Source organism: Hypanus sabinus, chromosome 2, assembly GCF_030144855.1.
Source record: "Hypanus sabinus isolate sHypSab1 chromosome 2, sHypSab1.hap1, whole genome shotgun sequence".
Lineage (NCBI taxonomy): Eukaryota > Metazoa > Chordata > Chondrichthyes > Myliobatiformes > Dasyatidae > Hypanus > Hypanus sabinus.
The window spans coordinates 177,450,303-177,474,661 of NC_082707.1; the positions used below are offsets into that span (position 1 = coordinate 177,450,303).

A 24,359-nucleotide genomic window follows, 5' to 3' on the forward strand; every position below is an offset into this window, starting at 1 on the left:
CCACCCCACTACCAAACTACGTTTGTAGTTTAAACCCTCCCCAACAGCTCTATCAAACCTGCCCACCAGAATATTGGTCCCCCTGGGATTCAAGTGCAACCCATCCTTTTTGTACAGGTCACACCCGCCCCAAAAGAGGTCCCAATGATCTAGTAATCTGAATCCCTGCCCCCTGCTCCAATCCTTCAGCCACGCATTTATCCTCCACCTCACTCTATTCCTATTCTCACTGTCGCGTGGCACAGGCAGTAAACCCGAGATTACTACCTTTGAGGTCCTGTTTTTCAACTTCCTTCCTAACTCCCTGTAGTCTTCTTTCAGGACCTCCTCCCTTTTCCTACCTATGTCATTTATGGCTCTGAGCCGGTACTTGCTGAAATTTAGAGTGGGGATCTCATTGAAACTTTTCCAATGTTGAAAGGTCTAGACAGAGTAGATGTGGAAAGGATGTTTCCTATGGTGGGGGAGTACAGGACAAGAGGGCAGAGCCTCAGGGTAGAGGGACATCCATTTAATACAGAGATGCAGAGAAATTTCTTTAGCCCAAGGGTGGTGAATTTGTGGAATTTGTTACCACAGGCAGCTGTGAAGGCCAGCACTGGGTGTGTTTAATGCGGAGATTGATAAAGCCACGGCATTGACCATATATCCAAGGTTACGGGGAGAAGACCAGGGCATGGGGCTGAGGAGGAGAAAAGGATCAGCCGTGATTGAATGGTAGAGCAGGTTCAGTGGGTCAAATGACCCAATTCTGCTCTTATGTCTTACGGTTTTTGGATTTCAGAATTTCAGATAAGGGGTACTCAACCTGTACCACCACACTTGAGGGCACCTTTAACCCCATTGTTATACTATTGAATGGACCTCTTATATGATAAGATGGACTCTTGACCTCATGATCTACCTCATTGTGACCATACACCATATTGTCTACCAGCACTGCACATTCTCTGTAGCTGTTACATTTTATTCTACATTGTTATTGTTCTAACATGTTCTTAACACACTGTGTAAAGAACTGATGCACGTATTAACAGTCACTATACAAGTTTTTCATTATTGAAGAGGGAATGCCCGGGATGGGTGAGGTCATTGATGATGCTGGCTGCTTTACTGAGGTAGTGGCAGTGTGGACAGAGTCTTTGGAGGGGAGGCTGGTCTCTATGATGTGTTGAGCTGTGTCCTCAACTCTCTGCAGTGTATTACAATCATGAGCACATCATTTGCCAAATCAATCCAGACGAGATGTTTCTTATGATATAATGATGAAAATAAATTGATGATGGTCAAAGAGGTCATGCCAAATTTCGTTTGCCTCCTGAGGAAGTGGAGGCATTGATTCATTTTCCTGGCTGTGGTATCAACGTGGGTGAACCAGGACAGGCTACTGGTGGTGTTCATCCCTGGGAACTTGAAGCTCTCATCTCTCTCACCTCAGCACCATTGTTGTAGACAGGGGCATGTGCGCTGCTCCTTTCTGAAGCCAATGACCAGTTCCTTTGTTGTGCTGGCACTGAGGGGAAAGGTTGTTGCCATAATACCATTATTCAAACTGTGGTCATCCCTGTCAATACAAACACAGAAAATAATTAAATAATTATAGTGAATTATACAGATATAATTACACAACTCAGTATGAGGCAATTCACTGCACTAGGCGAACTAAGGCTTGGCTAACTAGTTGAAAGACAAAAAGCACAGATTAAGTTCTTTAACTGACAAGCCCATTCTTAGTCTCTCACCACAACAAACACCCTGCTATCTTGTGTGCTATTTGATCCCAGCTTTAAAACGGGATTAGTTTTTGTTTAGTTTTTTTTAATCATTTACTGTGTGTGATCATGCCTGGCAAGAAGGTGGCGGTGAGCTGCCTTGAACCTTGGTTTTCCAATCGTAGTAGAGGAAGATCCAACATAAACAGGGAATACATGGAAATTGGCTGCGTGGATACAAAATTAGCTTGCCCACAGAAGGCAGGGGATGCTAGAACGATAAGCCCATAAGATATAGGAGCAGAATTAGGCCATTAGGCCCCATCGTCTGTTTTTTACCATTTCATCATGGCTGATCCATTTGCCTCTCAGCTCCAATCTTGTGCCTTCTTCCATAACCCTTCATGCCCTGACTAATCAAGAACCTATCAACCTCTAATAACTTAAATATACCCAATGACATGGCCTACAAAGCTGCCCATGGCAACAACTTCCACAGATTCACCACTCTCTGGCTCATCTCCATTCTAAATGGACATCTTTCTATTCCAAGGCTGTGCCCTTTGGTCCTAGGCTCCTCCATCATAGGAATCATCCTCACTACATCCATTGTCAAGACCTTTCAATATTCAATAGGTTTCAATGAGATCTGCCTGCATTCTTCTTAATTCCAGTGAGTACAGTCCCAGAGTCATCAATTGGTCCTCATATAGTAACCCTTTCATTCCTGGAATCATTCTTCTGAACTTCCTCTGTACCCTCTCCAATGTCAGCCCATCCTTTCTTAGATTTGGGGCCCAAACTTCTCATAATACTTCAAGTGAGGCCTTATCAGTGCCTTATAAAGCTTTAACATTACATCCTTGCTTTTCTATTCTAATCTTCTCAAAATGAATGCTAACATTGCAATTGTGTTCCTCACCACCGACTCAACCTACAAATTAACTTTTAGGGAATCCTGCACGAAGACTTCCAAGTCCCTTTGCACCATGGATTTCTGAATTTTCTCCCCACTTAGAAAATAATCTATTTCTTCTACCAAAGTGCATGACCATACACTTCCTAGTACTGTATTTTATCTGGCACTTCTTTGCCCATTCTCCTAATCTGCCCAAGTCCCTCTGCTTCTTCAGCACCATCTGCCCTTGCAGCTACCTTCATATCATCCACAAACTTGGTCAAAATGCCATCAATTGCATCTTCCAAATCATTGGCATACAATATAAAAAGCAGTCCTAACACAGATCCCTGCAGCGCACCACTAGTCACCAGCAGCCAACCAGAAAAGGCTCATTTTATTCCCATTCTGTGCCTCCTACCAATCAGCCACTGCTTTATCCATGGCAGAATATTTCCTCTAATACCATGGGCTCATAGATGGTTAAGCAGCCTCACGTGTGCCACCTTGTCAAAGGCCTTCTAAAAATCCAACTACAACACCAAGCAATTCTCTTGTCTGTCCTGGTTGTTTCTTCTTTAAAAAATTCCTACAGGTCTGTCAGGCAAAATTTTCCCTTGAGGAAACCATGCTTACTAATGCCTATTTTATCACATGCCTCCAAGTAACCTGAAACCACATCCTTAACAATCAACTTTAACATATTCTCAACCACTGAGGTCAGACTAATTGGCCTATAATTTCCTTTCTTCTGCCTCTCTCTTTTCTTGAAGAGCTGAGTCACATTTACATTTTTTCAGTCCTCCGAAACCATGACAGAATCAATTGATTCTTACCCACAATCCCTTCAACCACCTCTTTCAGAACCCAGTGGTGTAGTCCTTCTGGTCCAGGTGACTTATCTACCTTCAGACCCTTCAGTTTCCCAAGCACCTTCTCTCTAGTAATGGCAACTTCACTCACTTCTGACCCCTGACCCTCTCAAACTTCTGAACACAGCTAGTGTCTTCCACACTGAATACTGATGCAAAATACTCAATTCCTTGTCCCCTATTATTCCCTCTCCAGCATCATTTTTCAGTGGTCTGATATCTACTCTCTTCTCTCTTTCACTCTATACCTCTGATGAAACTTTGATATACTCTTTAATATTGTTGGCTAACTTATTCCATCTTTTCCCCCTTTATAACTTTTTAGTTGTCTTCTGGTTGTTTTTAAAAGCTTTCCAGTCCTCTAACTTCCTATTAGTTTTTACTCTATTATATGCTCACTCTTTGGCTTTTATGTTGGTTTTGATTTCTCTTGTCAGCCACAATTGTGTCATCCTGCCTTTAGAATATTTCCTCTTTGGGATGTATCTACCCTGTGCTGCTAGAAATTCCAACCATTGCTGCTCTGCCATCATCCGTATTAAGAATCCCCTTTCAATCACCTTTAGCCAGTTCCTCTTTCGTGCCTCTGTAATTCCCTTTACTCCACTGTAACACTGATACATCTGACTTTATCTTCTTCCTCTCAAACTGCAAGTTGAATTCTACCATATTCTAATCATGTTTTCTTAAGGATTAGAACCATAGAACATTACAGCACAGTATAGGCCCTTTGGCCCTCCATGTTGTGCTGACCCACATAATCCTTAAAATAAAGTACTAAACCCGCACTACCCCATAACCCTCTATTTTTCTTTACCTTAAGCTCTATAACTAATTCTAGTTCATTGCATAACACCCAATGCAGATTGGCTTTCCCCTAGTGGGCTCAACCACGAGCTGCTCTTTAAAGCCATCTCATAGGCATTCAAAAACTCCCCCTCTTGAGATCCAGCACCAACCTGATTTTCCCAATTTATCTGCTTATTGAAAAGCCCCATGACTATCATAACATTGCCCTTTGGACATGCCTTTTCTATCTTCTGTTATAATTTGTAGCCCACATCCTGGCTACTGTCAGAGACCTGTATATAACTTTCATCAGGGTCTTTTTACCCTTACAGTTTCTTAGCTCTACCCACAAGGATTCTATGTCTTCCAATCATAAGACATAGGAGCAGAATTAGACCATACAACCCATCGAGTCTGCTCCACCATGGCTGATCCCGGACCCATTCAACCCCATACGCCTGCCCTCTCACCATATCCCTTGATGTACAGACCAATCGGGAATCTATCAACTTTGGCTTTAAATATACCAACGGACTTGGCCTCCACCTCATCCGTGGCAGATCATTCCACAGATTCTCAGTGGCTAAAAAAAATTCCTCCTTACTTCTGTTCTAAAAGGTCACCCCTCAATTTTAAGGCTGTGCCCTCTAGCTCTGGATGCCCCCATCAGAAGGAACTTCCTCTCCACATTCACCTCAGCTAGTCCTTTCAACATTTGGTAGGTTTTAATGAGATCCCCACGCATTCTTCAAAATTCCAAAGAGTAAAGGCACAAAGTTGCCAAACGCTCCTCATATGTTAACTCCTTCATACTTGTGACCCTCCTTAGGACTCTCTCCTCTAAGGATTTGGCTTCACCTCAGTCAATAGTAGTAGATGGACATATTGCGCCTGGAAGTCAGTGACCAGTGATGTTCTGCAAGGATCTGTTCTAGGACCCCTGCTCTTTGTGATTTTTATAAATGCCTTGGAGGAGGAAGTAGAAGGATGGGTTAGGAATTTTGCTGATGACACAAAGAATGGTGGAGTCGTGGAGAGTGTGGAGGGTTGTAGGTTGCAATGGGACATTGACAGGATGCTGATCTGGGTTGAGAAGTGGCAGAGAGAGTTCAATCTAGAAAAGTGAAAAATGATTCAATTTGAAGGTGGAATACGGGGTTAATGGCGGGATTCTTGGCAGTTCTGAGGAACGGCAGGATCTTTGGGTACATACCTGCACAAGGTGCATCGAGCTGCAGCTCCTAAGGGACCAAGTTAGAGAACTGGAAATGCAGCTTGATGACCTTCGCCTGGTCAGGGAGAGCGAGGAGGTGATAGAAAGGAGTTATAAGCAGGTGGTCACGGGAGACAGACAAGTGGGTCACAGTCAGGAGAGGGAAGGGCAAGAGTCAGGTACTAGAGAGTACCCCTGTGGCAGTACCCCTTGACAATAAGTACTCCTGTTTGAGTACTGTTAGGTGGGGACAGCCTACCTGAGGGAAGCAACAAAGGTCATCCCTCTGGCACAGAGTCTGGCCCTGTGGCTCAGAAGCGTAGGGAAAGAAAGAGGAAGGCAGTAGTGATAGGGGACTCTATAGTTAGAGCCAGACAGGTGATTCTGTGGATGCAGGAATGAAACTTGGATGGTAAGTTTGCCTCTCAGGTACCAGGGTCCAGGACGTTTCAGATCGCATCCAAGATATCCTGCAGTGGGAGGGAGAACAGCCAGAGGTCGTGGTACATATTGGTACCAATGGCATAGGTAGGAAAAGGGAAGAGGACCTGAAAAAAAGACTACAGGGAGTTAGGAAAGAAGTTGAGAAGCAGGACCAGAGATAGCGTCACAGCTGCAGAAAAGGTGGACGCCATAGAGGGACTGTCTACGGAGTCTCTATGGGTGGAGATTAGGAACAGGAAGGGGTCAATAATTTTACTGGGTGTTTTTTATAGGCTGCCCAATAGTAATATGAATATAGATGAGCAGATAGGGAAACAGATCCTGGAAAGATGTAATAATAACAGAGTTGTTGTGATGGGAGATTTTAATTTCCCAAATATTGACTGGCATCTCCCTAGAGCAAGGGGTTTAAATGGGGTGGAGTTTGTTAGGTGTGGTTCTTGACGCAATATGTAGATAAGCCTACAAGAGGAGAGGCTGTACTTGATTTGGTATTGAGAAATGAACCTGGTCAGGTGTCAGATCTCTCAGTGGGAGAGCATTTTGGAGCTAGTGATCATAATTCTATCTCTACAATAGCATTGGAGAGAGATAGGAACAGACAAGTTAGAAAAGCGTTTCATTGGAGTAAGGGGAATTATGATGCTATCAGGCAGGAAATTGGAAGCTTAAATTGGAAACAGATGTTCTCAGGGAAAATTACAGAAGAAATGTAGCAAATGTTCAGGGGTTATTTGTTTGGAGTTCTGCGTAGGTACGTTCCAATGAGAGTGAAGTTATGGTAGGGTACAGGAACCATGGTGTACAAAGACTGTAATAAATCTAGTCAAGAAGAAAAGAAAAGCTTACAAAAGGTTCGGGGAGCTAGGTAATGTTAGAGATCTAGAAGATTACAAGGCTAATAGAGGGCTATAGGTAAGCCTAGTAATTTCTAAGGTAGGGACATGTTTGGCATAACTTTGTGGGCCGAAGGGCTTGTATTGTGCTGTAGGTTTTCTATGTTTCTATACCCATAGATCCCTCAAAGTTGCCACACAAGTTGATAGAGTTGCTAAGTAAGTTAACAGTACATTGGTCTTCGTTGGAGGGATTGAGCTCAAGAGTCATGAGGTACTGTTGCAGCTCTATAAAACCCTGGTTAAACCATACTTGGAGCACTGTGCTCAGTCCTGGTCACCTTATTATAGGAAGGCTGTGGAAGCTTTAGAGGAGGATGCAGAGGAGATTTATCTGGATACTGCCTGGACTAGAGGGCAAGTCTTAACAGGACAGGTTGAGTGATCTAAGGCTTTTCTCTTTGGAGCAAAGGAGGACAAGAGGTGTACAAGGTAAGAGGCATAAATCGAGTGGATAACTAGGGTGGAAATAGCCAATATAAGGGGATATAATTTTAAGGTGATTAGAGGAAAGCATGGGGGGAATTTTAGAGGTAAGCTCTTTACATAGAATGGAGGATGTGTGACCTAATGACAGATTTATTAGCAACATTTAATAAACTCATAGATGGGCACGTGACATAAAAATGGAGGGCTATGTAGAGGGAAAGGTTAGATAGATCGGGGAATAGGTTAAATATCGGCACAACATTGTGGGCTGAATGACCTGTACTGTGCTGTAATGTTCTTTGTTCTATAAAAGGGAAGGAAGGAAGGAAGCATGATGATTTCTGTTGAGTGGGAGCTGAACAGAGCCTGGTATGGATGCTCACAGTCGCCACAGGGGATCTTTGTAGTATTGATATGGGATGGGTACATGCAGGAATTTAAATTTGTCAATTTTTGCAGTGGTTAGGTATGAGGAGAATATGTGCAGTTGTGTCCACAACCTCATCTTTATAACTTCAGCTGGTTTGCAGTTACTGTGTTCCTACTTGCTTTACTTAAGTAAGACTCTGCCAAATAGAACAGTGATTATTTGTCAGTCAATCTATGGCATTTACCAAAGGTACACAGAACGTTTTATAAATGACAGAAAATATATGCAAACACATTGATACATATGTAGAAATATCAGCATTCAAATGGTTTGACATCATATTGCTCTTTAGTTAATTGTATTTCAAAAACTGTTTAAAATTTAATGTGATAAGAAAGCATGTACATTGTTTTTTTTATTTCCATCCGCAGTCTATTACTGAATACATTTTAGCAGCAGCTGAATTTAATCTACCATACTTTAGGTTAACAATGTATTTGATAAAATGTCTTCTGGGGTGAAAATCAATATGTTTTGAAGTACTCTGCCCATTTCTTTTTGACCAACTTCCCACCCAATTATTATTCAGTAAAATACACCAGATAAAAGACAACAAAAAAAAAACAAATTATGAAAGAGCTGATTCTTCCCTTGTGCCTCTCAGTTAACTATGTGGCTGTAGACTGTGAAGGGATAAAAGTCAGAGCACATTAGCATTAAAATACATGTTAAAAATGGATGAGCGAGACAGATAATTAGATGGATATGTCAACTGGATATGATGGATGGATAGATGGATAGAAAAGAGAACAAAATCATGAGGTTCTGTGATGGGTTCAAGGGCCATTCAGAAATCTGATGGCAGAGGGGAAGAAGCTGTTCCTAAAACATTGAGTCCGGATCTCCAGGCTCCTGAATCTTTTCCATGATGTTAGTAATGAAAAGAAGGCATGCCCGAGATGGTGAGGATCCTGAATGATGGATGCCACCTTCTTTGGAGATGTCCTCAGCTAGTGTCTATGATGGAGCTGGCCAAGTCCACAATCCCCTGTAGCTTTTTTAAATCTTGTGCATTGGAGCCCCTCGTACCAGGCAGTGATGAAACCAATCAGAATACTCTCCATCTGAAGAAATTTGTGTGAGTCTTTGGTGACACACTGAATCTCCTCAAACTGCTAATGAAACATAGCCACGGGCATGTCTTCTTCATGATTCAAAGGCTACAAGTTAATCCTGCTGCTTTAATTTATATCTAATACTCTTTTAATGAGTTGGATGAAAAGATAATGACCTAATCCAGTTAAAGCAAGTTCAAGAGTCTTTGAAATACTTCCATTAGTTCTTGAAAGGTCACCCAATCTGTTGAATTAACATCATTTCTATCTGGTCCTAATCATTTCCACTGGATTCTACACATCTGTTGATGAGCATCAAAGTAGATATTCACAATGGGATCAGGATAAGCCTCTAATTTCAGCACTGGGGAAGGAAACATCTTTTTTATAATCTTCAAAATCAATAGTCTGTGCAAAAAGAAATAAACATTTAGAATATGTTTTCTTCCCCCAAAGTGACTGCAATTTTTCTGTTGCTTTTCCCAATTTCAAGAAACTAATGTGAAGGTAAGGTTTTTAGATTTCCAGAGTAGGCGCTGGAGAAAAAAATACAAAAACCACCATTTCCGAAATCTGAAATAGAACCTTTCATACATGAAAAGTAAAATAGTATCTGAAGGGAGAAACACAAGCAGTTTCTCTCACCATGTTGCTGATCATGCACAGCATTTGTTTTTATACCAGAAATATAAGGTTTCAACAACCATTGTGTGAGTTAGTGAAGGTCAGCAAATAACAGAAGTGGGGAAACAGGAAATTTGCAAAATTGGAATTTACCAGAAGAAAAGTCATGAATGCCGTGTGTCTGAGTAGCAAACTGAGAGAACCTGATTAAGTGGATATCGTAGTATCTTTTAAGAGACTCTTGGAGCTTAGTAAAACATAAGGCTATGGGTAACCCTAGGTAATTTCCTAAAGTAAGTACATGTTGTGGGCCAAAGGGCCTGTATTGTGCAGTAGGTTTTTCTACGTAACCAAGCTAAGCTGCATTTTATTGCACTTTATTCTGCATTGTTATTTGTTTTATCTTGTTCTACCTCAATACAAGAGAAACATCTTGGTCCATGTTACAATAATAATCCAATACCAATTCAATTCCATTTATTGTCTTTGAACGCTATTTGTTTTCCATAAAAGAGTATATGTAGTTCCAATGAACAACTACCTGACTCTTCTGTCTCCAAGAAATTTTGTTCTTCTCAAGCTTTTAACAGTCTGACTATTGTAATCAAGTCCTTCTCATTGCAGAATCTTAAAGGATTTCAAATTACCTGAAAAATTCGGTCAAATTCTTATCACACACTGAATAGAACATAATATACAAATTAACGTGGGAGCCAAATCTTACTTAGGTCTTTAGCTGTCATTTGCCATTTCATGGTCAGCTGTTCCAGAGAAGAGTGTAGAACATGGGTCTTGGAATTATACTATAAGACATAGGAGCAGAATTAAAACATTCATCTTCTCAAGTTTGCTCCACCACTGCATCATAGCTGATTTATTATCGGTCTCTACCCCATTCTCCTGCCTTCTCCCCATAACCTTTGATGCCATTGATTCCTGGACTTTTAAGTTGGGAAATAGATCTAGGGATAAATCTAAACCTATAAATCTGGGGAGAATCCATGCCTCAACTGAGAATAACAAATAATGAGGTTATAGATGCTGGGATCTAGAGAAGAAACAAATTACCAGAGGAACTCAATGGTCAAGAAGCACCTGTGGTAGTAAAGGGATTCCCCTGCATCAGACTGAGGTACTTAGCTGGTATAGAGGTGCAGCTGGAGCTGGATCCAAGCCAGGAGAGATTGATGGGCAGATAGTGCCAGATGGGAGAGAGTCCAGTGGTCCAGTGTCTACCCCTCTGTAGAAATAGCGAGAAAGGCTAAGAAAACAACAAAGGGCTGAAGATAAACACGAGAAAGTCTGCAGACACTGGAAATCAAAGCAACACACACACACACACACACAAAAACAAAGTACTGGAGGAATTCAGCAGACCAGGCAGCATCCATGGAAATGAACAACCAAACAACCAGTCAACGTTTTAGGCCGAGACCCTTCTCGGCTATAAATTACAGAATCTGATAAGAAAGGAAAGTTGTAAGTGAAACCAGATAAGGGAGGAATGCATAGCAAAAGGGGACCAGTTGGGGGAGAGGAGAGAATAGGGGATCAGATGGCTCACATGGGTGATATGCAGATCAACTGAAGGAGGGCAAAGAGTGCTGGAGCTGGGAAGAAGGGGATAAGTAAAATGGCCTACATGGATCAGGAGGAAAGAGAAAGGAATATTTAGAGCCAGTTACCTGAAATTGGAGAATTCAGCATTCTCACCACTAAACTGTAGACTACTTTGGCAGAATACGAGTTAACGTTCCTCTAGTTTGTATTTGTCTTCACCACGCCAATGCAGGAGGCAATGGACAGACGAGTCGATGTGAGCACAGGGAGAAAAGTTTAAATGGTTTGCAACTGGAAGCTTAGGATGGCTATGGCAGAGGCCAGGTTTTCTACAAAGCCGTCACCCTTTCTGCAGTTGGGGTCACAGTTTTCAGTTCAGGCAATCTCTAAAACTCCTACATTTTGGGTTCAGTATTTCAGAATAAAAGGTTGTCAGCAGAACCTTCTGTATGCAAAAATTAATTAATTTATATCTTCAGATTGCCTGCCACTTTAATTGTCCATCCCAATTCCACCCTGATCACATTGTTCTAATGAAGCTTGGTGTAGGTTGAGAAACAATATTTCATCTTCTTGCATTATGACAGGTTTTTGGACTCAATACTGGAGTTCAATAATTTCAATAATGATGAGTTTTTCTAGCATTTTCACTTTTCATTTTGCATTTCCAGCTTTTCATTTCAGACAATTATTCTACTTCTCCCATTTACAGCATTTCAACTGAGCTTTTCTCCCACTTTACATGTTCAAATTTATTATCAGAGTACAGATACATTACTATATACTATCTTACAATTTATTTTCTTGCAGGCATTTACAGGAAAAACTAGAAAATAATTTTATTAAAGCTGTACTTAAACGAAGACTGACAAGCAACCAAAAAGATGACAAACTTTGCAAATAAAAATAATAGAATACTAAGACCGTAAGACAGAGGAGCAGAATTAGGCCATTTTGGCCCATCAAGTCTGCTCAGCCATTTCATTGTGGCTAATCCATTTTCCCTCTCAGCACCAATCTCCTGCCTTCTCCCTGTATCCCTTCATGCTCTGGCTAATCAATAATCTGTCAACCTCTGCCTTAAATATACCCACTGACTTAGCTTGCACAGATTCACCCTTCCCTAGCTAAAGAAATTCCTCCTCAACTCCATTCTTAATGGATGACCTTCTATTCGGAGGCTGTGTCCTCTGGTCTTAGACCCCCCCCCCCCCCCAAAGGAAACATCCTCTCCACATCCATCTATCTAAGGCCTTTCACCATTCAATATGTTTCAAAGAGGTCACCCCACATTCTTCTGAATTCCAGTGAGTAGAGGACAAGAGCCGTCAAACATCTTCGTATGGCAAGCCTTTCAGTCCCGGAGTCATTTTTGACAACCTCTTTTGAACCCTTTCCAGTGTCAGCACATCATTTCTAAGACAAGAGGCCCAAAACTACTACTCATACTCCATATGAGGCCTCTCCAGTGCCTTATAAATCCTCAACATTACATCCTTACTTTTATATGCAGTTCCTCTTGAAATGAATGCTCATATTGCATTTGCCTTCCTCACCATCTGCAAATTAACCATTAGGAAACTCTGCACGAGGATGGCTGAAGCAGAGGTGAGGTGAGGAAAAATCCTGGCCAGAGTCAACCTCTATAAAGCTGCAGGGCCCGATAACATAGCAGGTTTGGGTTCTGAAATACTGCCCAGCCCAGCTGAGATGCTGACTGATATATTCAACTTCTCTCTGGAACAGTCCACTGTCCCCTCGGTTTTCAAAGCGGCAACCATCAATCCAGAGCCAAAGAAGGTCACAGTAAACTGTCTGAATGACCATCGTCCAATGGCATTAACATCTACAACTATGAACTGCTTTGAGTGGCTGGTCATGGAGTACATAAAAGCCTAACTTGCAGCTACATTGGACACTTTCTAGTTTGCTTATCACTCAAATCAATCCACTGCTGATGCAATAGCCTCTGTCCTGTCCTACTAGGAAAGAGAGGCATCATATGGCAGGCTGCTGTTTATAGGCCAGTTGGGCGTTTAACACCATCGTGCCTCATAAACTGTCCTCGCCAGGCCTCAACACCTCCCTCTGCAACTGGATCCTGGACTTCTCAACAGCCTGCTGATGTTCACAATGCTGATGTGTGACTGTGTCACAGGATTCAGCTCACACCATCTTATCAAGTTTGCGGATGACGCAAGTGTTTTGCCTCATCAACAACGATGAGTCAGATTACAGAGAGGAAGTAGAGAGGCTAGTCGATTGGTATGAGAACAACTAAAGTCTGAACATGGAGAAGACCAAGGAAATCATTGTGGACTTCAGAAAGATGCAGATGAACCATTCCCCTCTGCGAATACATGGCTCCTCCATAGAGAGATTTAAGTGCACCAACTTCATGGGAGTTTATATCATGGATGACCTCATCTGGTCACCTAATATCATCTCCCTAAACAAGGTGGCATCAGCATCTCCACTTTCTAAGGAGACTGAGGAAACTGGGTCTCCCTACCATCCATCGGGGACATTTATCTGCATTTATCCACAGGCCCCTTAGTACTATTAAATATCCCACCCATCCATCCAGTTTCCTCTTTGACTTTCTACCATCAGGCAGAATACTCAAATGCATAAAAACAAGAAGGGTCAGGATGGAAAATAGTTTCTTCCCTCAGGCCATTTGGCTTCTGAATTCCCTGCTGTACTGCATTCAAAGTGTCACTGGTTAATCTGTTCTGTACCTTATAATACTTATTTTATACACTTCGGTTTGTTCATTTGTGTGTAATCTATCTGTAAATTTCATCTTTACTTTCATAAGATTATGTTATGTCTTATATATACTACAGTGCTTTACAGTCTTCAAAAAAACATTGTTTCATTTGACAGTATACATGTATAGAATTAAATGACAATAAACTTGACTTGGCTCCTAAGTCCCTTTGCACCTCAGATTTTTAAATTTTGTCTCCAGTTAGAAAGTAGTCTACCCTTTCATTTCTTCTATCAAAGTCCATGACCGTACACTTCCCGACACTGTATTTCATCTGGCATTTCTGACCATTCTCCGAATCTGTCTAAATCATTCTCTACTTAAAATTACCTGCCCCTCCACCTATCTTCATATTGTCCACAAACTTAGCCCAGAAGCCATGAATTCCGGCATCCAAGTCATTGACATATAACGTAAAAAGAAGCTGTCTTAACACCGACCTCTGTAAAGCACTACTAGTCACTGGCAGCCAACCAGTAAAGGCTCCCTTTATTCCCATTCTTTGCCTCCTGCCAATCAGTCAATGTCCTATTACCATCCTTTTTCACTTCCCACCTCATTCCCATTGTCATATAATCTCTCCATTTCTTTTACTTCACCTTCTCTACCTCTTTCTCTGTATTGTCCCAGTAGAAACAACCTTAAACATATGGTAAACAACATCTTACTGCATTTTTTTCTCCATCGTAAGTCTCCCATTACCTAGAGCTTCCGGTGACTTTCCTCAGTCCCTGTTTATAACAAACATCATAATAGTTCTAGAACATGCCCTTTGGTACTGCTCATCCTATGCCAATACTAATACCTCTCTCCACTATTGTCCAGCCCATATCCCTCTTCTCCTTTCCTAGCTATGAACTGATTCAAACGTCTTTTAAATACTGTAATTGTACCTGCCTCTGCAGCTTCCTTTGGCAGCTTGTTCCTTTTCCCTAGTGCTCTATCAAAGCTTGTCCTCAGATCTCCCTTAATTATTTCCCTGCTCACCTTAAACCCATATCCTCAAGTTTTAGACATCCCTATCCAGTAAAAAGACTATCTATCTATCCTATGGTTTTCATAATTTTATAAAATTCTATTAAAATTATCCATCAACCTCCTGCTCTCCATTCCCAAATTATCCATGTAACTAAAACTCTCCATTCCAGACAACAATCTGATGACTCTCTCGACAAACTTTCAAACACTGCCATATCCCTTCATAAATGCAATGGCTAGAACTGCAAATATTATTCTAAGTGTGGTCTAATCAATCTCCTGTACAGATGCAACATTATGACCCAACCCACATGCTTAAAGCCTCTGCCTATGAAGGGAAGCAAGCCAAGGCATCCTTTTCCTGCCATAGCTCCTTCAACATACTGATACTTAGAACATAATAGGAGCAGCAGTAAGCCATCCAGTCCATTGAGACTGCTCTGCCATTTAATAAGTTCATGGCTGATCTGGCCAAGGACTCATCTCCATCTACCAGCCTTTTTCCCATAATCCTTAATTCTCTTATTGGGCAAAAATCTATCCAACCTTGTCCGGAATATATTTACTGAGGTAGCCTCCACTGCTTCACTGGGCAGAGAATTCCACAGATTCACCACTCTCTGGAAAAAGCAGTTCCTCCTCACCTCCATCCTGAATTTACTCCCCAAATCTTGAGGCTATGTCCCTTAGTTCTTGTCTCATCTACCAGTGGAAACAACTTTCCTGCCTCTATCTTATCTCGCCCTTTCATCATTTTATGTTTCTGTAAGATCTCTTCTCATTCTTCTGAATTCCAGCGAGTACAGTCTCAGGCAATTCAACCTCTCCTCATAGTCTAACCCCTCATCTCTGGTTGCAACCTGGTGAACCTCCTCCACACTGCCTTCAAAGCCAATATATCCTTCCTTAAGTAAGGAGACCAGAACTGAATGCACCAGTACCTGCACATTTGCAGCGTAATCTCCCTACTCTTAAATTCAATCCCTCTAGCAATGAAGGCCAACTTGATAACCTGCTGCACCTGCAAATCAACCTTTTCTGATTCACGCATAAGCACTCCCAAGTCCCTCTGCAAAGAAGTATGCTGCAATTTTTTGCATTTAAATAACTTGATCTTCCATTTTTACTTCCAAAGTGGATGACCTTGCGTTATCAACATTGTACTCCGTCTGCCAGCCCTTGTCCACTCACTTAATTGATCTATATCTCTCTGCAGACTCTCTGTATCTTCTACACAATTGCTGTTCCACTCAATTTAGTATCATCAGCAAGCTTAGATACACTACACTCTGTCCCCTCTTCCAGATTGTTAATGTATATCGTGAAGTTGCGGGCCCAGCACCGACTCCTGTAGCACAGCGTTCACCACTGATTGCCAAACAAAGAAATACCCATGTATCCTAAATCTGTGTTTTCAATTAGTTAGGCAATCCTCTATCCATGCTAATACATCATCCCTAACTCTAAACCTCCTTATCTTATGGATAATTCTTTTATGTAGCACCTTATCAAACACCTTCTGGAAATCAAAGTAAATGACATCCATCTGTTGCCCTCTTTCCACTGTGCTCATTATATCCTAAAAGAACTCCCGTAAGTTTGTCAAACAGGACCTGCTTTTGCTGAATTCATGCTGCGTCTGCCTGGTAGATCCATTTCTTTCCAGATGCCTTGCTATTTCTTCTTTAATGATACTTGTACAACACTTTTGAGGTCCCTGTGGATACTCCTCAGGGATGTTACTCGGAGTTCAGAGGTTCCATCCCGAGCGTGTTAAAAGCAGATGAATTGATATTTATTTGCTGTGAAAAAGGACAACTGGAACTTTAATATAATCAACACTTATGTCATTTCCAGTATTTCATCAATTTTTTAAAATTTATATGCCACTTTCAAGCAGCGGTGCCTCAGAAAGGTGGCGCCCATCATTAAAGACACCCACCACCCACGAAGGAGGGACAGGAGCCTGTGGGTAAACACTCAGCCAGCTAGGAACAGCTTCTTCTCCTCTATCATTTGATTTCTAAATGGACATTGAACCTATGAACTATTTATTTTATGTGTTTTTGCACTATTTATTTTAACAACAATTTAATAAACATACATATACTTACTGTAATTCAGTTTTTGTTCTATATTTATCATGTATTTTATTGTACTGTTGCTGTAAAGTTAATGAATTTCACAATAGGTGTCAGTGGTATTAAATCTGATTCTGATTTGAAAACCAAACCACCAAATGTCATATCTGAATGTTAGTTTAGCAATCGATGAATGAAAGAAGATATTGTTTGAGATAAAACTATCAGTATCAGATAGTAAGTATTCTGATAAAAGGCACTGCTGCCTACTCAAACAGCATTGCTCAGTGTTTTGCTTAGGCATTTGACAAAAGGCCGTCATTTGAATGAGGTAGTTTAAGAGAAACCTTTAGTTCAGGTTAGAAGGCTTTTGAATTTAAACCCAAAGCTCATCTTGACTGCAGCTCACACCATTCTTCCTTTTCTCTCAAAGTCAAGTCCTCAGGCTGAGCAGAAGATTCAGTGAAAGGGTCCCTCACTTCTGTTGAAAGGGAATAAAAGTATTGTATAATTTTGTTCTGCAATTCTTCCAGGTGGTTTTCAGTAAGTCTCAAGACCTTCTGATATCCTTTCTCACCCTCAAGCCCAAGCAGCAGTGGAAACATTGCAAGGTTTCCTTTTGCAGCATTATTCAGTTTCCTTTTACATCCAAGAATCTTGTCACTTGAAGTCAAAACTTTTTTTCCAAGGCCTTGCAGACTTGTTCAATTGGTTGATTTGATGAAGAATGTCCACTAAGTAAGCTATTCTTCATCTTCAAAATGGTCAGCAAAATCTGACCTTACTATTTTCATAAGGGGAAGTTCGGGGAGATAATTCAGGAGGGAGAAGCTGATGTCACAGCCCAAGTTAGATGAGTCCTTTCAATGCTCGGAAAACGCACTTCACGCTCCTCATCAACCTACCCTCTGTGCAATTCAGCGCTCACCAATTATCAATGGCCTCCTCTATGTCACATCAAAAAGGGAGAATGAACTCAATCAAATAAACACGGTTCTACACTGCCATACTGGGGTGAGAGACCTCTAACGAGATTGCTAACGGGGCTGCTTGGTCACTGCCCACTACTTCGAGTACTCGCATCGTGCATTGGGTGAAGTTAAAAAAAAAACATTTAGTTTTTTTTAAATCACGATCCCTTGTGGAACCCCTAGGTTGAGAAACACTGATTTGCAGGATATGACACTCAGGGACCCAAGATACTCGATGGGCCAAATGGCTGAATTCTGCTCCTATGTTTTATGGTCTTTATTAACTGAGCAGTTAACAACCTAGCTGAAGCAGCACTACAAAATTCATTAATTACCGTGACATTGTCTATTCTCACAGATCCGTTAGCATTGATTGCTCCAGTAAATGTAGTGACTCTTTCCTTTAAATCAGGGGTGGCCAACCTTTCACATTCCATGCATCAATTTTTTCACGCACGAGTTCCGATGTGCCTTACAACGCTTGTACCCCCATTCAATTCCTGTAAAAATGTTAATATGGACATATTTAGCATTTTTACGATATATTGATTTAATATAAAAACAAGATAAACATTACTTAATGAGACTTTTAACAAATATATTTTGTCTTTTGACTTCTACCATTTTCTTAATCCCATGTTCTTTCCATAACTCAGACCCAAGCACTAGCTTCAGTTTTCCTTCTATTTCGGTCTGATGTTGTGTTTTATAGTGTCTATTAAGATCAAGTCTTCTATTATGTGAGAAAGTGTTTTCACAAACAATGTGCAACGGTTTTCCTGATGGACCCGCTATAAATAAGAACTCATTTTCCTACTGTTCATTGTGCCACTTCTAATCATCCAATGTGCCACTTTAGGCGCATGCGCCACAGGTTGGCCATCCCTGCTTTAAATAATAACTCATTGAACTCCTTTCTATGTAATACATTTGAACCTTACAGAGGTCTGTATCCGCAAACTTGAACTAAGGCAAACCCTAACTAGCAACTTGCACAAAAACAATGAATAATATTCCTATGTGTACATGCATGCATTATTGATAGCTGATCTGTTCACTGAGTAACTTTTGTGATTTTTGTATTTATTTTTCATCTCTGCTGGAGAAGGAAATTTCTTCCAACTTTGGACCAGTACCATAACATCAATATGTCCCAACAGATCCCAACATTGTGCATTGAGTTTAAGCTTAAGGTATTCCTGCATTACCATGTTTCTTTATCCATTTTCTTTATCTTTTGAGGAAATTACAGATATATCATAACTCAATGTTTCATGCATTTTATTTTAACTCATTCTGTAAATTTATAAACATTCAGCACTATGAATATATCCACAAAGTTGGAGCATTTTAAGTTGGCCAAAAACAAGTGGGCTCAGTCCCTGAAGTGATATTAGAAAAAAAAAATGACTAGAGATGATGAGCAACTTCTGTCTGATAGCAAATTATTATAAAATTAAATATTCAAAAGATCAGTTTCCAGCACTTAGTATCAAAGGATAAAAATGAATTGGCTTTTTATACAACAGTGTGGCTCCATTTTTGGTTCTTTACTGCCCTCTTATGGTATCAAACAAAAAGAAAACTCTGAACATTTCAAAGAATACTAGATTGAAATTCTTCTAAATAATAACTCAACAACTTTATATCCTTCCCCACATAATATTCAATATCCACGCCAAATCCATCTTTAAACCCTACAGAACAAAATTTTATTGCGTATAAAGAACTTATACGGAACTTTAAGCAGGACACAGGAACAGGCCCTTTGTCTCTCATTTCTGTGATGGCCAAGATGCCAAATTTAAAATTCATATCCGTCAGCACATGGTTTTTTATCCTTCCCTTCCCTCTCCATCCTAATGCCATGCACTCTATTATTCAATTATTTCACAATCTCATAACTTTAAATGCCTTTATCAGTTTGCCCCATCAGTCTCTGATGCTCCAGGAAAAACAATCCACATCGTTAAGACCATAAGACAAAGGAGCAGAATTAAACCAAATGGCCCATTGAGTCTGCTCTGCTATTCCATCATGGCTGATTTATTATCCCTCTCAACCCATTCTCCTGCCTTCTCCCCATAACCTTTGACAACTCAAGAAACTATCAACTACCACTTTAAATATACCCAAAGACTTGGCAACCAGTCACCTGTGCAATGCATTCCACAGACTCACCAAAGGTGAACTTTGAACCCTCTGGTTAAATAAATTCCTCGTTTCTGATCTAAATAGACATCCTTCAATTCTGAGGATGTCCCCTCAGGACTATAGGAAACATTCTCTCCACATTCACTCTATCTAAGCCTTTGAACATTTGATATGTTTCAATTAGATTCCGCCTCCACATCCTTCTAAACTCCAGCAAATACAGGCTGAGTCAAAGACTTCTTATGTTAATCCTTTTATTCTTGAAATCACTCTTGTGAACCTCCTCTGAACCCTCTCCAATGCCAGAGCACCTTTTCTTAGATAAGGGGCCTGAAACTGCTCACAGTACTCCAAGTTCAGTCTGACCAATATTGTAGTCCACTTGAAATGAATGCTAACATTGCATTTATCTTCCTTACCACCAGCTCAACCTTCAGGGAATTTTGCATGAGGACTCTCAAGTCCCTTTGCATCTCTAATCTTTGAATTTTCTCCTTATTTAGAAAATAGTCTACACCTTTATTTCCTGCACTTCTTTGCCTATTCTCCTGATCTATGTCCTCCTACAGACTCCCTGCCCCTCCAGCTGTTTTCATATCATTTGCAACAATGGCCTCAAAGGGCATCAATTTCATCAAGTCTGTCCAAACTTGCATTATAGTTAACACTCTCTAATCTTGGTTTACAAGGTTGCTAGCTCAATGCTCAACCCAGAACAGATAGAAAGCTCACAAGGAGCCAGTGAGATTTGAACCCAGGACCATTTGCCTCAAAGTTCAGTGCTGATGTCACTACACCACCAGCCAGCACAGCTTTTGATCTACTTACACTGCCACTTTCAAGGAGCTATTGACTTGCACCAAGATCCTTCTGTACATCAAATCTCCCAAAGCTTCTGCCATTTACTGCATACCTTCCTTTTAACATTTGACCTTCCCAAAGTCTGAATTAAACTACATCTCCTATTTTCCCGCCCATATTTCCAACTGATCTATATCCTGCATTAGTTGATCATCTTCCTCACTATCCACTCTGCAGCAAATTCATTCATCAGCCTCCTATATATCTGTCCAAACCATTTATACATGTCATAAACAGAGAACATAAAATAATGACCATGAACACTGGACACCTTAAGTGCTGCTGAATTCGCATCTCCTTGACTTAAGACACGTACTCCAAAGCAGCTTTAATCAATCAACATTGCCTGAATTACATGTGTAAAGCCCATCTCAACGAGGGCTCTCAAGAGGAATAGTCAAGGACACAAAACCCTCTATAATTCATTCAGTACAAGATCAGCTTCTGCAGTTCAAGCATAAGTGAAATATTTTTTCCAAGCATTCAAGCAATTCATAGATGCACTGGGACTGTGGGATGCCATCATTCGGAACTTACTGAAGTTTGAAGCGCTTTCATCTTTTATTTGGGAAAGAGAAAACTGAAAAAAAATCTTTGTAAGTCTTTACCAATTGCTATATCTTAACATGTGTTCATATCATATCATATCCAGTATTTTTTTTAATTCTCACCTACCATAATTATCGCAACAAGCTGTGATGGTAGCAATTCCCTCCAGCTACAAGTTGTAAAGCCTCCTATATATTTTCTTCATGAGAATCTTCAACAGTATAAGCTTTCTTTCAGATAAAGGTTATTAGATTTTAGTTGTGTGAAAAGCTGAAAAGAGTGCAGAGAATTTATATGAATGCTCCCAGGAAAGGTGAGCATGCTAAGACTTTACTCCTTACAGCACCAAAGACCAAGGGGTGATCTTGTAGAGGTGTATAAAATCATGAAGAGCATTGATGGGATATGCACACAGTCCTTCCCCCCCCACCCCCAGGGAAAAGGAATCAAAAACCAGAGGCCAAGGATTTAAGTTGAGATGGTAAAAAACTTAAAAAGGGTTCCCAAGGGAATCCTTCCTGCAGAGAATGGTGCGTGGATGGAAGGAGCTGTTGGAGGAAGTGGTTCCAGCAGGTACAATAAACACATTTAAAAGACATTTCAAAAGGTTTAGAGGAATATGTACTCAACACAGGCAAATGAGAGTAGCTTTGATGTGCATCCTAATTAGCATGAAGGAGTTGGGTCAAAGGGCCTGTTTCTACCATGAATTATGCTGACTCTAAATGCCTTTAATTGCTAGAATCAACCAAAATCAAATCACTGTCGATTTCAGTTAATTGGGGCAGCTGTTTATTGGGCAAAACTTTTAAAGAACGAAAACTAAACACGAATAATGCCAAGATTCCCTTTGTTTCTTTGGGACACTGCCGCTTAATTGGGACAGGAGACTTGCCGAACAGGTTCTAACTGGCATCAGTTGTGCACACTTGTGTGGCCATTAGACTCTGCACCATGCTTAGAGTAAACAGTTTTTAAATAGTGAGAGTTGTGTGCACTTGTGTTCAAAAAGCAGGATGATTTTATCACTGATAGCTGGTGAGAAATAAGCAACAAGACAATTTGGAACTGTTTTGCTCACTGCAGTTTCAAGCATTGGGGCTTGGAGACGCTAAAAACATCTGGGAGTGGAAATGAAACAATTTTACTACTTCAACAAAATAGAACTACAAAGAATTTGAAGGCAGCAACAATGAAAATGAAGATTTGGAGTTTGTAATTGTCAATACTTTTGTATGATGGCAGTCCATTATCTGCACCAGGTGTTTGTGCTGATTTTGCTCATTGCGTACACTGGATGAATTCCTTTGTCGTTAACTATTAGGAACTAATACAGTACATTAGTGCAGAAGAGACGGCTCGCGGTGGAGGAGGTGAGGAGACAGGAGGAGGCAAAGCGACAAGCCAGAGCCGTTTCAATAGCCAAGCAGAGCCAACGGACTAATCGGGAGAGCCTGGAAAAGAGGAAACTCAGTTGGCGTGACATCTGGGAGATGGAGGGATCTCGGCTAAGTTTTGTCATCAGAATCACTTATGACCTCCTACCCACACCAAAAAATCTGAACCAGTGGTGGGGAGAAGACCCCACTTGCTCTCTTTGTCAAGCACCTGGATCACTAAGGCACATTTTAACAGGATGCACCATGAGCCTCAGCCAGGGGTGGTATACTTGGCAGCATAACCAAGTTGTCAGACAGCTGGCATCAAACTTGGAACAGAGGCAAATCACCGTGAATGTTCTCCCACAAACATCAGCAGGAAATATCCACATTACACGATTTCTACCAGCAGGCCAACCTCCAGAGCACCAAGTAAAGTCAAAGGATATAAGCATTCTGCATGTTGCTCGGGATTGGAAAATGGACGTGGAATGGAGAAAAAGCTTGTGTTTCCCCCAGTCATTGCGGCTACAACATTCCGGCCAGACAGTGGTCCACAACAGCCAAGCTGGCATATGTTGTGGAATTGATAGTACCATGGGAAGATGGCATTGAAGAAGCTTATGAGAGGAAAAAGACCAAGTACTCTGAACTGGCAACTGAAGCTGCTCAGAATGGCTGGAAGATCAAAATTTTCCCTGTGGAAGTGGGATGCAGGGGATTCATTGCTACATCTACGACCAGTCTATTGAAGAAGGTAGGGGTGAGGGGCGTCTCCCTCCAACAAGCAATCACATCCTTGTCAAACGCAGCAGAGGAAAGCAGCAATTGGATTTGGATTAAAAGGAAAGACACCAACTGGGCTGGAAGATGAAGACAGGAGGGTACGGAACTGAGAGGGGTGTATCTGGTACGCTAGGGAGCACCATTGAGCCCTCTGGAGATGCCGTGGGCTTATCAATGAAACGTCAGAGAAGGAAGGTGCCCACCTGATGACTCAGATGACATAGCTACCCTCCTCATCACTACTCCAAGCCACTGCCAACATCGTGAGTGCCAACTTTATCATTGGGATTGAAACATCAAGTCCCAGTAGCTCTACTAATTATAGTATGGTAGTACTATTAGCAGTGTTTTAATTTGCTCCTTATTTCATTTAAATACATAATTTGTTACACACACAAAATGTTGGTGGAACGTAGCAGGCCAGGCAGTATCTATAGGCAGCAGTCAACATTTCAGGTCGAGACCCTTTGTCAGGACTAACTGAAAGAAAAGATAGTAAGAGATTTGAAAGTAGGAAGGGGAGGGGGAAATCTGAAATAATAGGAGAAGACAGGAGGGGGTGGGGTGAAGCTAAGAGCTGGAAAGGTGATTGGCAAAAGGGATACAGAGCTGGAGAATGGAAAGGATCATGGGACTGGAGGCCTTGGGAGAAAAAAGTGGGGAGGGGAGCACCAGAAGGAGATGAAGAACAGGCAGAGTGATGGGCAGAGAGAAAAAAAGGAGGGGGGAATAAATAAATCAGGAATGGGGAAAGAAGGGGAGGAGGGGCATTAACAGAAGTTAGAGAAATCAATGTTCATGCCATCAGGTTGGAGGCTACCCAGACGGAATATAAGGTGTTGTTCCTCCATCCTGAGTGTGGCTTCATGTTGACAGTAGAGGAGGCCATGGATAGACATATCAGA

At 41.2% G+C, this 24,359-nt stretch overlaps 1 long non-coding RNA gene across 1 annotated transcript; it reads right to left on the reverse strand.

Moving 5' to 3' along the window:
- Window positions 1-1,431: 1,431 nt before the first annotated feature.
- On the reverse strand, window positions 1,432-18,166 carry LOC132405679 (uncharacterized). The gene is made up of 3 exons (XR_009515946.1): window positions 18,061-18,166; window positions 10,087-10,165; window positions 1,432-1,564 (listed from the first exon to the last, which is right to left on the reverse strand). It is a non-coding gene; the product is annotated as an uncharacterized LOC132405679 (long non-coding RNA).
- Between the last annotated feature and the right edge of the window lie 6,193 nt (window positions 18,167-24,359).